We start from the raw sequence: 17,468 nt of genomic DNA on the forward strand, positions 1-17,468 counted from the left end.
AAAATGGGGCCTCATGGAAGAAAGCTCAACTGCTGGGGTGTGTCCTTGAATGGGATATTCGGACCTTGGTCCCTCTGTTTCCTCTCTTTTACTTCCTGGACACTGCGAAGTGAGCAGTCTTTTCTGCCCCATGCTCCTGATCATGTTATGCAGCATCTTATACATCTGAAGGCAACAGGGACAAGTGACTATGGACTGAAACCATGATCTAAAGTAAAACTTATCTTTTTAATTTAAGCAATTATTCTATTTTTCATTGGCAAGAAAAGTTGTATGTATATATATTTATATTGTGCAGCATGATGTTTTGATATATGTATATACTGCAAAATAGCTAAGCTAAGGTATTTAACACATGCATTATCTTGCATGCTCATCACCAGACATAGTAGTGTCATTAAGATACTTATCTCAGGTATTTTGGCACAGTGATAGAAAGCTGACTAATATGGCTCTTTATCAATGAATTCCTTATCATCATAGTGACACATATGTCTTCCATATGTATCTCCCAAGAAGAAGAATCAGCCTGTGGTTTTTCTAATGTAGCATGGTCGTTTGTCTGAGCTTTTAGATTCTTTATTGCTCCACACACTGTCATGGCAGTTCTGGTGTCTCACCTCATTGGGTGAATGTTGTTAATTTTTCCCAGCTTTCAAGAGCTGATTTCAGTAGGATATCACAGATATCCTTACCAAGATATCCAAACATGAGTCACAGAAAATACTTTCACATAAATTTATTTTTTCTCTTACATCTATGGCTTTCTATTTTTTTCTCTCACTAACCTAGCTGACATTTAGATTTTTGCAATAACTTCCCAAATGTTCTTTCTAATTTTAATATCTACTTTTTCCAGTTTAATTTTTGTATTGCTTTTATTCTTCTTAAAATTTTTCTTTCATGATGCCATTACCCTGGCCAAAATTTTATTGGTGCTCTATCATCTCTAGTAGCAATGTCAAAATTTGTTTGTGTACATGTCAATAAAAGTGTTTTGAGCATCTACCCATGTATATATAATACATATATTTAATTATAAGTTATATGTGTGTGCTTGCTGTGGCATTAATATAGCTTGTTACCATTCTGTTAAAGGAATTCCTCAGTGGAACAGTGATAAGAGATCCTGTGGCCTTCAAAGGGCACATGTGCCAGGAGAGATTCACCTCATGAATGGATTACTATTTTTCTCATGGCAGATATTTCTCTCGTGGGACTAGATTGGCTACTGTGACAGTGAATTCTTATAAAGTAATCACAGTACGTCCCCTCAGGTTCTATTGCATGTATTCTCCTTCTTGCACATTTCTGCTTTCCATTTCTGTTTCTCTGCTGTGATGTTATGCAGTATGTGGCCCTCACTAGAAACTGAGACTATGACAGAACCATGCTTTTGGACCTCCATAACTGTGAGTTTAAAAACATCTCTTTAATTTATAAATGTCTTGATTACTTTTCTGTCATTGCTGATACAAAATGCCTGGCACCCAAAATTAGAGGAGGGAAGATTTATTTATCTTATGATTTTGGAGCTTTCAGTATATACTCAGCTGGCTCCAAGGCAAGGTGGCATGGATGAGAGGCAGCCATTCATGGCAACCACAAACAAAAAGAACAAAAAAGGCAAAGGAGAGAAAAAACGGGCTTCTTCCCTCCCTTATATTGTATGCCAGCACCGCCCCTGGGTGGTTGCAGCATTCACACCACTAATCCCAGTGCTAGACAATGAACCAATCACAAATGCCAGATTCAGCCACCTCCATGACTGCATTTGGCTTGGGAGACCAGCTAGACACAAACCATAACAATAAATTACAGTCTTGGATATTTTGTTATAGCAAGAGAAAACAGTGAGACAATATTCCTGTCCATGCATATATTTAATTAGTTCATGTTATGGCTCATATTCAGATGTCCCACCAAAGCCTCATATGCTCATTAAGTGGGGCTTTTGGAGCTGGCTGGATCTAGGGTGTGATACTGGGATTAAATGTATGTAGTACTAAATCAGTTCTCTGATTGGCTTGGCAAAGTTCTGGGTATGGATAATGGAAAAGCCCATCCCGTGGGCAGGTGACATCCACCCAAAAGATGTTCAACCTGGATGGGATAAAAGGTGGAGGGAGGTCTGCTTCACTGCTTCACTACCATCTGCCTGTTCTGCTACTGACTGTTTCTTCCCTGCTATGTCCCTCTGCCATGCTGCCTTGTCTTGGAGCTAGCCAACTAAGGAATGAAACCTCTACAAACTGTGAGCCAAAATAAATCTATTTTCATTTAACTTGTGGTATTAGGTATTATGATTCAGTGATGAGAAAATAGATGAAGACAGTTAAGCTTAACTTTAAAAATTATAAATTGAAATAATCTTAGTTAATAATATTTTCTGACTTTGGGAGAACATGGTGGACAGATAGCAGCAGCTTTGGAGGCTCTCTGAGAAGCCAAACTTAAAATCCAGGAATGGTGCTGGGCGAGAAATCCTAGGCAAGAGGAGATATACTTTGCCGACCCAGGAACGAACTAAACTAAGAGAAACCAACTGGAAACGCAATCCCGGTGATATAACAGGAACAGATAAGGTCTCAGCATGGAAGCTGAACCCCACACCACTGGAAGCTGCGATTTGAATTTCCTGCAGCCAATGCTGTGTCCCAATCGACACGGCAAGGAGAGAGGCTCGAAAGCTCTGAGAGTGGGAAGCGGTGAATGGAGTTGAGAGTGGGACTGGCTGGGAGCCCTGCATCGACTTGCGGTGAGTGAGCAGATCGGGGACCCTTCCATATAGTAGGAGGCTTCAGCAAAGGACATACTGGGACAGGGCAAACTACCTGGAACAGGATGCTGCAGTGACTTCAGTCACATATTCCCCTCTCAAGTGGGATTGGTGGGGAGTGCCCGGCCTGCGTGACGCTGCTAACTAAGATCCACTAGGCTAGTCCAAACCAGGTCCCAGCACCCGGAGGTGCACCCTAGCAGTGAAGCCTTTCGTAGGTTGACTTGGAGGGGCGGGCCCACCATAGGCTGCTCAGGTCTGTGTCTCCCTAGTACACTGCAGTGGGTGGGAACACCTAGCCGGCACAATTCAAACAAACTATAACCGACAAAGAAAGAAACTGGGCCTCCTATATACGCTTGTATAAAAGGAACAAAAAATATGGGAAGAGGGAGCAACAAGAAAGGGTCCTCGGCCCCCAATCCTGAGAAACATGTAATATCAGACACGGCACCAATAGACATAAAGTGCTATCTCCAGAGCCTCATAGACGAGTTCAAGAATGAAGTTATTAATGACCTGAAGCAAGATATAAGTAGAATAGTTAGAGAAATGCTAAGCACCACCCAAGAAAAAACAGATGGTGGAATGGAAGAACAGAAAAAAAGGGGAAAATTGTTTGATGGAGAAAATAGAGAAAACATAGAATACGTGAAGCAGGTTCAAAGAGATTACCAGAAAACTAAAAACTCTATCGAAAACTGGCATAACAGCTTGAAAGAAACTAAAGATAGATTGTCTGAACTAGAGGGCAGATTTGTAATATGGGAGCATGAAATGAAAAACTTCTTAAAAATAACAAAAAAAATAGCAACAATACAAAGGCTAGAAGATGATAAGAGGATCTAAAACTTAAGAATTAAGGACATAAAGGGAAAAGTAGGGACACAAACAAATGGACTACAAAAGCTATTCAAAGAAATAATCCAAGAGAATTTCCCTAATTTAGCAAATGGTAAAGATACTCAGATGTATGAGGCATACAGGACCCCAGCCACCTACAACCCAAACAGAGCTACACCTGGGCATATAATAATCAAAATTCCAGAAATCCAATATAAGAACAGAATATTAAAAGCCATCAGAGACAAGAAACAGATCACTTACAAGGGAACACCCATCAGAATTACAGCAGACTTCTCGCCACAAACCATCAAATCATGAAGAGCGTGGGAGGAAATAATTCAAGCTTTGAAAGATAATAACCTCCAGCCAAGATTGATATATCCTGCACAACTGTCCCTAGAAATGTGAAGGAAAAACAAGGTGCTTCCAGGATAAAGAGGAACTAGGGGAATTTGCAACCACTAGTTCAACTCTACAGAGAATACTGCAGGATATTCTAAAAAAGGAAAATATCAAGATTCCAGAAATAGTGGCAGGGAGGCCACAATGAATGGAGCAGAATGCGAAATGAAGAAGACAAACTGACAACAAATGACAGAAAAAGAGCTCAACAGAAATGAGGCAGAGAAGACCGATGGTAGGAACAGCTATTTTGGAGAAAACAAGACATCATAATAGCTAGTGCTGATTTAGTATCATCTTGTTTTGAAGTCCCATCAAACTTGTACTCTTCTGTCTCCATCGGTCTTAAAATGTTATATCTTATTGGATTTTATTATATATGATAATATAAGTAAAAACTTTTATAGACAAGGAGATTATACAGAAACCATTGTTCATTTTTGGTTGATTGGTTCTAAATACCCTGTAATAATGTCATTCTCTTAATTGTTTTATAGTGTCTTGATATGTTTGGTGCTACAGTATACAAAGTTATACTCAAAGATTTCAAGGAAAGAGACATTATGGTAACTATTTTTATGTCAGGATATCTTGTGGTGAAACACTATTTTGCTTAAATGGTTATGTTTTGCCCTGCACTGTTCTGTTGTTATTCCCTCTTTTATCTCAATCCCCCCCTTTTTAAAAATTATTTAATTTTTTCTTTTTATCTTTTTAATTAAGGGAAAAATAAATAAAAATAGCAGGATACATTATAGTAACCTACTTTGACTTCCTATTAACTTGATTTGAAATCCTGTATTGCCCTCACCATCTTGTTTTGACTGATTTTCCCCTATTCTGCTTTGCTTGATAGTACCAAGTTTGAAAGTATAGGCAAAACTGTGAAGACAATAATTATGACGCCCATTCTGGTTGACTATTATCTTCTTTTAAAGTCCTGCAATGTCTCCAATGCTTTGGTTTTATTCTTTACTGTTTAGTTCAATTTTATTATAACTGGCAATTCTTCTTAAAATAGCAAGAGGCAGTATAGTAACCATTGTTGATCACCTTGTATTTTGTTTTTATATTATCTATTATGTCCATCCTTTTGATTTGACTGACTCTGTTCTTATATGTCGCATTTGGTTTTACTCTCTTCAAAAAATGTAATAAGAACTGTGGGAATAATAAAACCCAAAATGTGTAATTGTCATTGTACAAAAGAAAAGAAAAGAAAAGAAAGTGCCTTAAAGGTTATAACTGCATATAGGTTTAAGGGTATAAGATAGATAACCATATTACTGAGTTTTTTTGGATCATTGAACAAAACTGTTTGCACCCTCACTGTTTGAAAGCCCACTTTATATGCTTCAATTTTGTAACTTGAACAACTATTTCTAAGATGAGAATATGTAATCTATTAACCAGTGATTTCTTACTGTTTATTTTTTAAATTTTGTATTGCTTGTACCCTTTTTCTGTTTCTTTCTTTTTCTCCTTAAACAAAAAAATAAAATAATATTTTCCTAATTGTATACTAAATAATTACTCACTATGATTCATTTTAGGTAATAGAATATAAGCAAAAAAAAAAAAAAAAAAAAATCCTACTACCGAAGTGTGGTGGCAGTCTCGCTCTCCGTGGTGCTGAACCACCCCTGTGCACTACATTATAATTAAGTCTTCTAATCTTTGTACACTGAAAACTCTTGACTAACTTTCCCTCAGATTTATGAAACAGAAAGAAATGACATAGAATGCAATGCCTCTAGGACTCTAGCTCCCAAGATGGAATTCCAGAGGAGTAAAGTAAAGATGTTCTGTCTTTTATGCTGAAGTAACAAAGTATCTCTCCTATGAAAAGAAGCAGATAGGTAATGAAAAGAAATGGAACATTTAAGTGAGTCTTCTATTAGTTGAAATTTCATTTTGCTGTAGAGAAATGCAAACAAGGAAAGATCTTTTTAAAATATTCTAATCCTCATGTTTTCATAATTTTATAGCTTTATAACCAAGAATGATTGAAAACAGGAGAAGGAATTGCTGTCAAAGTCTGTACAGTATTATGAAGCTCTGGTGAGTTTTGGGAATATAAATGTTAGCAGGTACATGAATACTTCTGTGCCTGTTGGCTATTAGATACAAGACTGTAAATTTCTGCCTTGAGGAATATTCTGATGATCTATAAAATGTCAACCGATGTTGTCACAAATCAATGGTTCATACAAATCTCATAAAAATTATAGAACTTGCAGCACTTATTATATAAATGATGAAAGAGTATTTCCCCTTTAAGTCTCCAGCTAGCTACATTTCAACTGAATGCAAATTAGAAAGCTTAAGTGGTATCTGTAGTGTTGGAAAATAGTTTTCTCATCTGAGTAAAACTATATTGAGAATTTAGAAAAGCAGAACAATACCTGTTATGGATGCTTCTACTTTAAATACACTAGAGAATTTGCAACCATGTAAGCAGCTGTCTGTAGGCAATTTTATCTTTTTAATGTAAACAATTATTCTCTATTTAATTGACAAGAAAAAATTGTATATATATTTATATTGTGCCGCATGATATTTTGATATATGTATATATTGCAAAATAGCTAAGCTAAGATATTTAACACATGCATTACCTTGCATGCTCATCACCAGACATAGTGGTATATGCCTATAATTCCAGAACTCTGGAAGGCTGAGGAAGAAGGATTTCAAGTATGAGTCCAGTCTGAGTAACTTAGTGAAACATTGTCTCAAAGTAATAATAAAAAGGAATTAGAGATGCAGGGCAGTGCAAAAACTGTGGGTTCAATCCCTAGTACCACAAAAGCAAGCAAGAAACCTTTCAATTTACTTTCAGCACTTTTCAAGTATAAAATATATTGGCATCAACTATAGTCATCATGTTGTACAATAGACCTCTTGAGCTTATTCCTCCTGTCTAACAAAAATTTTGTGTCCTTTGATGTGTCTCTACCCCTATCCCTGGTCACCACTTTCTGTGGACCAGTTTAAAATTTTCTTTCTCATGGCCTCTTGTTTCTCTAGCCATATGGTGTTGAGAAAAATGAATACTAACTAACATTCAGCACCAATGTTAATTTTGATAATGATAAAATTATACTTGAATGATCTAATATTCTGAAAATTTACTCCAATTTCAATTTTTCATATAGATTTCCATGTAATAAATATTTTGGCACATTATATGCCAGGGCCATGTAGACATAAAAGAGTTCTGACAGTTAAGAATTTCACAATCCAGTGAAGAACTAAGACAAGATATGTCAATATTATTATATGATATTGTCTGATTGATGTAAAAACAGAACAGTATGTCAGCACATACAGAGATGCCTAATCAGATTGACAGTAAAATCAGACTTCCTGGATGTAATGATGCTTAAGCTGACTCTTTCAAGGACAGTAGCCATCAAGTAGGCAAGTAAGTGGAAGAAAGGTTTTTCAGAAAAAGAAAGCAGACGTCCAAAGGCAAGGAATGCATAAGAGCAGAGGAAGATTTGGAGGTTAATTGTAATTCATTCTGGTGACACAACGGGGGTAAGTGTGCAAAGCGCACAGCAAGAAAGGGCTCTGTAGGACATGCGGAGGAGTTTGGGTTTCTCCTGAGATTAAAAAAAAAGAGGTAGCAAAGAATTCTAACCAGAAAAGGAACATGAGATCCTTTACATAATAATAAAAACCATTATGACAATAATGTAAGACATGGATTCAGAAATGGCCTTCAACGTTTGGGTAGTGGCAGTACTGTAGCCAATGGTGTTTATCCAAGGCATGATTATTGCTAGTTAAAAACATTTCCCAGAAATGGTCTCCAAAAGAAGGAGACAATTATAATATATTGCTAGCAATGTTGAGCCCTCAACAGTCACTGAAAACAAAGATAGAGATAAGCATTTTTAAAATATCTGGAGTTAGGTTAGGTGTGCATGCCTGCCATTTCAGTACTCTGGGAGGCTGAAGCAGGAGGATTGCAAGTTTGAGCCTAGCCTCAGCAAATAAGAAACTTAGCAATACTTTGTTTCAAAATTAAAAGAAAAAGCCTGGAAAATAAAAGAAGGGCTGAGGGTGTAGCTCAGTAGTCGGATAGTCATGGATTCAAGATCTAATATGATGGAGGAGAGGAAGAGGAGGTAGATGAAAGGAAAGAGGAGCAGGAAGAAGAGGAGGAAGTGAAGAAGGAAAAAGAAGAAGGAGGAGGAGAAAGAGAAGGACAGGAAAGGCAGAGGGAAAAAGAGAGAGAGGAAAGAAAAAAGAAAGAAAGGAAAGAAAAAAATATTGCTTTAGTACCAAAAAAAGTATTGTTTTATAAAGTCAAAGACTTATTGAACAGTTAGCTTTGGGGAAGGGAGGGGAGGGAGAGAGAGAGAGAGAGAGAGAGAGAGAGAGAGAGAGAGAGAGAGAGGAAAGGAGGGAAGGATGGAGGAGAGAGAGAGAATGAATGAGAGGGAGACTGAAAAGTACAATGACCTGAATTATAAATTATCACTTGTTAATCAAAAGAATGCTAGAGGAAGAACATTTGGTGAAACGATTATGTGACTGGTAGACATATTGTAAAGAGGTCCAAACTTGGTCATATAAGTAGAGATGTCGGGCAGGTAAATACTGAATTGATTTTGAAATTCTGAGGAACAATCCGGCTTCAAAGTAGATACTGGAGAGATGTCATTGGCAGCTGAAGCCAGGGCAAGGTACCCAGAGGAATTGTAGAATGAAGATACCGCCAGGTAAAGACTCAGGGAAAGATAACATTTGAATAAGGTTTGGAAGAAAATGAATAATCAAAGGAAAGTAAAACCGAGTAGCCAGTGAGACCAAAAGAAAACCAGGAGAGGGTGTGTCATGGGAGCTGGAAGTGGAAGAAGGAATATAATTAACAGTCAGTAGGAAGTCTGTACCTCACTCATCCTTAGTGTCACTTTTTACTGAGTAAAACTTTATTTATAATCTACTCATATTAGTCATCAAATACGAAATATGTTCAAATAAATTACAGAAAATACACATGGCAATATTTCACAGTTATTACCCTTAACAATTCTGGCCATGTAAAGTATATCTTTTCCTCTGGCAATGCCAGAGGCATTCTTTCCAGTCCTGAAGAAAAGCCTGGAACTATATAAAGCAACTATTACTGAGATTCCCCAGTGTAGAAATGAAATTTTATGTTATCAAAATGAACTCTAATATATGACTGAGTGGATCCTTCTGAGAGAGATACTTTATAATGCTATAATACAACTACTTTGTACTCACAAGTTCAGTCATTCAGGCTTTTATATTTGTCATAATGTCAGAAATTACTCTGAGGTGTCCTGAGAATTGCAGTACTTTGAATATAATGGAAACCAACTCACAATTCCAACACTGTCACATAAACATTGAGCCTAAATAATTGAGTGAAAAAATACATGTTAAGAGGTTTGTTTCATGAATTAAGTCCATAGAATTTCACAATAATCTCAGAAAAAAATGCTTCATCTAAATATAGGATACTAAAAGTACTAAAAGACAAGCAAATTGAAACTTAGAAACTTACTTGTTTGTTGTGGTGTGCATATTTTTGTGACTGTTCATGAGTTATGAGGTGTGTGTGTGTGTGTGTGTGTGTGTGTGTGTGTGTGTTGGCTTGGAGGAACATCTGCTCAGTAGCATATCTTGAGTTCAGATTGTGCTAAAGGCAGGATGGCATACATGATCAGCAACTGGTTCTTTTTTTTTTTTTTTGTCTTTTTCATTTTTATCGGTACCAGAGATCAAACTCACAACTGCCTGCTTGCAAGGCAAGCGATTATGCCACTGAGCTAAATCCCCAGCCCCAGCAACTGGTTCTTTCATTCCCTAAAATATGTAAATATTATGTGGGTGCTCTGTTCAGTTTACTTCCCATTTCTAAAGAGAATATATTCTTATATCCCTTATAGCTAGTCACTTAAGATGTGGACTGAATGAGTCAGCCAGTTTGTTCATAATTAGTTAATGCATTAGAAATAAGTATAGACATCATATTTCTGAAAAGGATATTGGTCACCACGAACCACTCTCCTCAAGAAATGGGATCGTTCTCTTACCTTGTTATTTTGAAAAATTTCCAAACTACCAAAAGCTGAAATTACATATATCATTTATCTACAAACACCATTGGTAATACTTGACCACATTAGCTTGATCAATCTGTACATGAGTACAGGTGTATATGTTTTTGAGCCATTTGAAAATAGATAATGGAGATGCCCTCATTCTTAGGAGTATAGAATGTATGTCTCCATGACGACAGCACACTAGCAAATCTACACTCAACATTGTTATAATAATAAATACTAACTATCCATCTGCAATGTTCCCAGTTTTTCCTCAATATATGGGGTCTAATCATGGGTCCACATGGCTTTTAGATCTTGTATCCATTCAGTCTCTTCCTATCTGCAATCTTGTCCCCACTTTTCATGCTATTGCTGCTTGGTATTTTTAATGAATCAAACTAGTGTCTGATAGAATGTCCCACAGTCCAAATTTGTGTTGCTGGTTTTGTTTCCCAAATCTTAAATAACGTACCACAAACCAGCAGGCTTAAAGCAACAAAAATTTATTGCCCCAGAGCTCTGGAGACCAGAAGTCCAAAGTCGAGATGCCAACCTCCCTCCAAAGGTTATAAGAGATAAGCAGATAAGCATTCCTTGATCATCCAGCTCCTGGGGGTCCTGGTGTTTGTTGGCTCCAGTCTCTGCCTCTCTCTTCATGTGGCCTATCCTGTGTATCTTCCTAAGTCTTTCTTATGAGAACGCCAGTCATTGTGTTTAGGATCTCTGTAGTAAACTATGACCTCATTTTAATTCCAACTTACAGGTCCTATTTCTAAGTAAGGTCTCCTTCTGAGGTAATAAGGGTTAGAACTTCACATACCAATTTTGGATGGACACAGTTCAATCCATAGTAGTGTGACTGTATTAGCATTCCTAAGACTGAATGGAACTTGAAGATGTTGTGAAGAGTACCACACAAGTCTGCTATGTACTGTATTTCCCCTACCTCAGTTGTCCCATTAATGGCAATGCTGTTTGCTCACTCAGGTAAGCCAATGTCAGTCAGATTTCTTTTGTCATTAATAACTAATATGTGAAGCTGGGTGTGGTGGCGCACATCTGTAAGCTCAGCACTTGGGAGGCTGAGGCAGGAAGATCATTGCAAGTTCGAGACTAGCCTGGACTACAAAGTGACCTCAAGGCCAGCCTGAACTGCATAGTGAGATCCTGTCTCAAAAAGACAAATAATAATAACAATAACTAATATGTGAGTATAAAAATATGACTGAGACTAGGACTCAGATGAAAGCTGTTTTGGAAACACAGGTTGGAGAGCAGGAAAGTGAGACAGGAAAACGCAGCAAATATGGGATGGAATTCCAAACCTTCATCACCGAGGATGCTATCGCTCCATCCCACTGGGAGCCTCTGGAGTGCAGGTATAACAGCACGCACACCATCAGTCTCTGGATATGGACCACTGAGCTACGGTTGTGTTTCTTGGAACTTCCACCACTACCACCCAGATTGCAAGCAGAGTTGGCTCTGTGGCCAGAGAAATTCCTTAGACCTTTGAGTTTCAGGAGGTTTAGGGCCCATGGGTGTGGCCAGGCCACTGACAACCTCTACTACAATAACCTTTAAGTTATGAACAAGTTACAGATCTCAGCTACTTGATCTTTAGTCACACTTTCAGAAGTTTTCTCTGTGTAATATCCTGTCTTGTCAACTTCAGAATTTTGGTTTTACATTTTTTAATAAGAATAGGAGTTCATAAAGGGTCAGTATTCTGAATTTCCCTGACATACAAGAGGAGCAAGTAAACAGAGCAAGATGCCTGGAGAGATCAAGGTAATGGCTTGGGTGGATGAGGCTGCCTGTGGTGTTGATGACAGGCCAGGAATGTGTCTTGTTCTGTGCTGCTGCCTTGGGGCCCACACTGAGGACAATTCTGAGTAGCAGTTGATACAGGGATTCTGTCAGGGACTGAACTCTGTTCTTCCAACATGCACACGTTGAAGCTCTAACCCACTATAACCATATTTGAAGACAAGGCCTCTAAGGAGATATTTAAGATTAAATTAGGGCATAGGTTATAAGAATAAATTGGTCATAAAGTCACGAAATGAAATTAGGACTTGAATCTCAGAGGATTAGCGTCCTTATAAGACAGAAGGGGCATCAGGGATGCGTGTGCATATAAAAGGCCATGTACAGACACAGCAAGGAGGCTGCCATCTGTAAGCCAAGGCAAGAGCTGTGGGAGATCCCAACCTTGCTCACGCCTTGATCTCAGATGTCCCAGCTTCGGCTTCTGAGAGAACATGGCGGACAGATAACAGATACTACGGAGGCTCTCTGAAAGGCTTGGTTCAGAAGTCAGGAAGGGTGCAGAGTAAGCAGACATAAGCAGGTGGAGATATGCTCTGCTGACTCAGGAATGAACTGGGCTGAGAGAAACCAACTTGGAATGCAGTCCTGGTGCTAAAACAGGAATAGAAAAGCCTAAGTGTGGAGGCTGGACCCCGCGCCATTAGAAGCCGCGATTTGGGTTTCCCACCATGCGGCGGCTGCCTCTACAGCTGCTCGGCAAGGGGAGAGACACGCGGAAGCTCTGAGAACGGCAATCTGCGAACGGAGTCGAAAACAGGACGGGCAGGGAGGCGTGCACTGACTTGTGGTGAGGTGAGTGAGAGAAACTGACACTCTACGCTGGAGTTTGACTCCAGCAGAGGACTTTCTGGGCCTGGGCAGTCCTGCGGGAGCAGGGCGCGGTGGCGACTCCAGCCACACATCCCCCTCTCGGGCGGGATTGGTGAAAAGTGCCTGGCCTGCGTGATGCTGCTGGCGGACCCGGTAGGCTGGCCCAACCCAGATCCCAGAGCCTGACGGTGGCCGGGAGGGGCGACCCCTGCGTAGGCTGCCTGGTCCGTAACTCCCTGGTGCGTTGCAGTGGGCAGGAACACCTAGCCAGTGCAATTCGATCAGGCTGTGGCTGACAGGGAGAGAAGCTGGGTCTCCTATGTAAGCTTGCATATATAAGGAACAGAGAATATGGGAAAAGGCAGCAACAAGAAAGGCTCCTCGGCCCCCAATTCTGAGAAACAGGCAATAGCGGACACCACACCAATAGACATAAAGCGCCATATAGAGAGCCTCATAGATCAATTCAGTAATGAAGTTATCAATGACCTGAAGCTAGAAGTATGCAGAATAGTTAGAGAAATGCTAAGCACCACCCAGGAAAAAACAGATGGTGGAATGGAAGAACAGAAAAAGAGGGGAGAATTGTTTGATGGAGAAAACAGAGAAAGCATAGAATACGTGAAGCAGGTTCAAAGGGACTACCAAGATACTAAGAAGTCTATTGAAGACTGGCATAACAGCTTGAAAGAAACTAAGGACAGACTATCTGAACTGGAGGGCAGACTTGTAATATGGGAGAATGAAATGAAAAACTTCTTAAAAATAACAAAGAAACAAACAGCAATAATACAAAGACAAGAAGATGATAAGAGGAGCCATAACTTAAGGATTAAGAACATAAAAGAAGAAGTAGGGACACAAACAAGTGAACTACAAAAGCTACTCACAGAAATAATCCAGGAGAATTTTCCTAATTTAGCAAAAGGTAAAGATACTCAGATGTATGAGGCATACAGGACCCCAGCTACCTACAACCCAAACAGAGCAACACCCAGGCATATAATAATAAAAATTCCAGAAATTCAATACAAGAACAGAATATTAAAAGCTGTCAGAGACAAGAAACAGACCACTTACAAGGGAACACCCATCAGAATTACAGCAGATTTCCCTGCACAAACCATCAAATCACGAAGAGCATGGGGGGAAATAATTCAAGCTTTGAAAGATAATAATCTCCAGCCAAGATTGAGATATCCTGCACAACTGTCCCTGGAAATTGATGGAAAAACAAGGAGCTGGGAGAATTTGCAACCACCAATTTAACTCTACAGAGAGTATTGCAGGATATTCTAAAAAAAGAAAAATACAAAGAATCCAGAAATAGTGGCGGGGAGGCCACAACGAATGGAGCAGTGAACAAAATGAAGAAGACAAACTGACAGCTACTGACAGAAAAAGAGCTCAACAGAAATGAGGCAGAGAAGATTGGATGATAGGAACAGCTACTTTGGAGAAAATGACATCTTAATAGGTAGTACTGATTTAGTATCATCTTGTTTTGAAGTCTCATCTAGCTTTTGTTCTTCTGTCTCCAATGGTCTAAATAGGTTGTATCTTATTGGATTTTATTATGTATGATAGTATAAGCAAAAACCTTTTAAAGACAAGGAGATTATACAGAAACCATTGTTCATTTTCTGTTAGTCGATTCTAAATACTCTGTAATGCTGTCATTCTCTTAAATGGTTTTACATTGTTTTGATATACTTAATGCTACAGTATACGAAGTTGTACTCAAGGATTTCAAGGAAAGAGACAATATGGTAACTACTTTTAGGTCAGGATTATCTGGTGGTGAAACACTATTCTGCTTAAATGGTTATGTTTTGATCTGCACTGTTTCGCTGTTATGCCCTTTTATCTCAATCTCCATTTCATTATTTACTTTTTTATTTTTATCCTTTTAATTAAAGGAAAAAAAATAGCAGGATATATTATAGTAACCCACTTTGACTTTCCATTATCTCGATTTAAAGCCCTGTATTACTCTCACCATCTTGTTTTTGACTGATGTTCCCCTATTCTGTTTTGCTGGATAGTATCAGGTTCGAAAGTTTAGGCATCAGCTGTGAAGATAACGAGATTCATTATAACGCCCATTCTCGTTGACTTTTATCTACTTTTGAAGACCTACAATGTCTCCAATGTTTTGGTTTTGTCGGTTTTATTCTTTACTGTTTTGTTCAATTGTATTATAACTAATGATATAGGCAATTCTATTAGAGATAGCGGGAGGCATTATGGTAACCATTGTTGATCACCTTGTATTATGTTTTTACATTATCTATTATGTCTGCCCTTTTGACTTGACCGATTCTGTTCTGTTATGTCACATTTGGTTTTACTCTCTTCCAAAAAAGTGATAAGAACCGTGGGAGCAATGAAACCCAAAATGTGTAATAGTCATTGTACAAAAGAGAGGAAAGGAAAGTGCTCTAAACTATAGAACTGCATGTATATTTAAGTGTATAAGATAGGAAATAATATCACTGAGTTTTATTGGATCATTGAACAGAACTGTTTGCAGTATCATTGTTGGAATGTCCACTTTACAAGCTTTAATTTTGTGACTTGAACAATTATTTCTAAGATGACAATATGTAATCCATTAACTAGTGATTTCCTACTGTTTATTTTTTTCTGTAAATCTGTATAACTTGTACCCTTTCTCTGCTTTTTTTTCTTTTCTCCTTAAATAAAATTAAAAAAAAAAAGATGTCCCAGCTTCATAGCTGTGAAAAAATAAATTTGTTTCCTTAAGTCACTCAGTCCATGTTATTTTGTCATGACGATTCTGGTAGACTAATACAAGTGCTGTCTGAGTTCTTTTATAGTTCATGCTCTTTTTTTTCATCTGTCTACATCTACCTGCTAGTAGCTCTCTTTGAGCTTCAGGAAGAGGCATCTTGGTTCCTGGCTCTAAATGTTTCTTCCCATCTGGGAAGAACATACCTCATTTTTAATCTTTCAATTTTTAAAAGAAAAACAGGAACAATATTTAAATCATATACAGATGTTAAGTAACATCCTTTTCTTTTCCTTTTATTACCTTCCTATTCTCCTCCAAAGACCCCATTTCTTTCGGCCTAGTGCATGCAAATGACTTTCTTGTAAGCTGGACAGACAAGCGAGCAGGAACTGGTTGTGTCGGTACTAGAAAGGAAAGGCTGTTTATATGAGTTCACTACAAACACTAGCCCAAAGCAGTTGTCCAAGTGTGGCCTATAGTCCAGTGTCTGTATTTGGACTGTTTATTTTGTAGGTTAAATACAGAAATTGAGCTCAATTACTTAAAAAGGGGCAATTCAACAGAAAAATTGTTTATTGTATCTAACAAAGTTTTGTAATTTGTATTTTGATTTTTTTACTTTTCTATATACGTTGATTTTATTACATTTTTCAAAAATAAAGCAGGTGGAAGAGAAAACTGGTCCTTTTTACTGGATGAAATTCCAGAATCAAAATGTCTCAGTTTGTCTTCTGACTTTACTACTTATCCATGCGATCTTGGGTGAGTTAATTAACTTCTATAATCTCAATTTTCTAATCTGTGAAATGGAAATCATTATATCTCTACTGAGTTTTAGTGATAATTGACAGTTCAAACACATGTGAAATTCTTAGTATATCTTAATGATGGAGATGATGATGTTTCCAAACACCTAGTGTTTCTGATGTATTCTGTTCAAATCACTGGTTTTCAAATTTGTAGAAAGTGTGGTTATACTCTATAAGTGTAGTTTGCCAATGGACAGAATAGATTTCAAGATTTTGCAAGGTGCAAGTAAAGTAAAACTTGTGTGGTAATAAGCAGAATTTAATATTTTTTTAGTAAGACTGTAGAATTAAGAAAAAAGTGAGCCACTTCCTTCAGCCCATGCAATTTGCTTATGAAGTAGTGAGACTTTACAAAAATCAATCTTATTATTTTAGAGTCACACCTAGAATGTTTACTCTCTGCTGGGAATCAGATGCTTTTTTAGTGAACCTAATGAGTATGTCACTAGATGTCAGTTTAGGATAAATAAAAGTACACATACCTTTATTAATATTTTTCAAGCTTTAAGTCTGCATACCTGTATATGACCTAGTTTTCTGGTTGCCATGTCATCACTAACTCATTATTTTCCCCAGATACAGATGACTCAAATACTCATGAATTCAACACAATATCTATTACTATCAGAGGAAATCCTGGCACATTTTTATTTATCATCTCAGTTGATAATACAAGTCCGAGTTTTAAAAAATGTATCTTCTGAATGCCCCATAATACTTCCATTCTCTTGAATGGTTTTGTATTATTTTGTTATGTTTGATACTATTGTGTGTGAAGGTATGCTCAACTATTTCAAAGAAAGAGACATTATGGTAGCTACTGTTATATCAGGTTGTCTTGTGGTGAAATATTGTGTTACTTAAATTGTTCTGTTCTAATCTGCTTTATTTTGTTCTCTTGTCTTAATCTCTTTAAAATAAAAAAATTTAAAAAAATAAAAAATGTAATCCAAATTCTTTGAAGCTTCATGAGACTTGTTTGCTTTGTCACCTGCTCCATACATGGAACAATTAGCATGGGTTATATTGCTATAAAAATCTTCTCTTACTGAATAGAAGCTGGTAGTCTACCATAGGAGAAAAAGTGCTAAAAGGGATGATGTACTTTAAAGGATACTAAAAGAAAATTGTTCTAACATTTTCAA

At 37.7% G+C, this 17,468-nt stretch overlaps 1 long non-coding RNA gene and 1 pseudogene across 1 annotated transcript in view; one reads left to right on the forward strand and one right to left on the reverse strand.

Annotated features, from left to right (window-relative positions):
- LOC134472668 (uncharacterized) overlaps positions 1-17,468 on the reverse strand; it is a 67,277-nt gene that overhangs the window by 32,682 nt on the left and 17,127 nt on the right. The gene's annotated exons all lie outside the window — the stretch shown is intronic.
- Positions 7,758-7,882, forward strand: LOC134472792 (U4 spliceosomal RNA; annotated as a pseudogene).

The sequence above is a fragment of the Cavia porcellus genome, unplaced genomic scaffold (genome assembly GCF_034190915.1).
Source record: "Cavia porcellus strain 051 isolate PalLab524CR breed Dunkin Hartley unplaced genomic scaffold, mCavPor4.1 scaffold_24, whole genome shotgun sequence".
Lineage (NCBI taxonomy): Eukaryota > Metazoa > Chordata > Mammalia > Rodentia > Caviidae > Cavia > Cavia porcellus.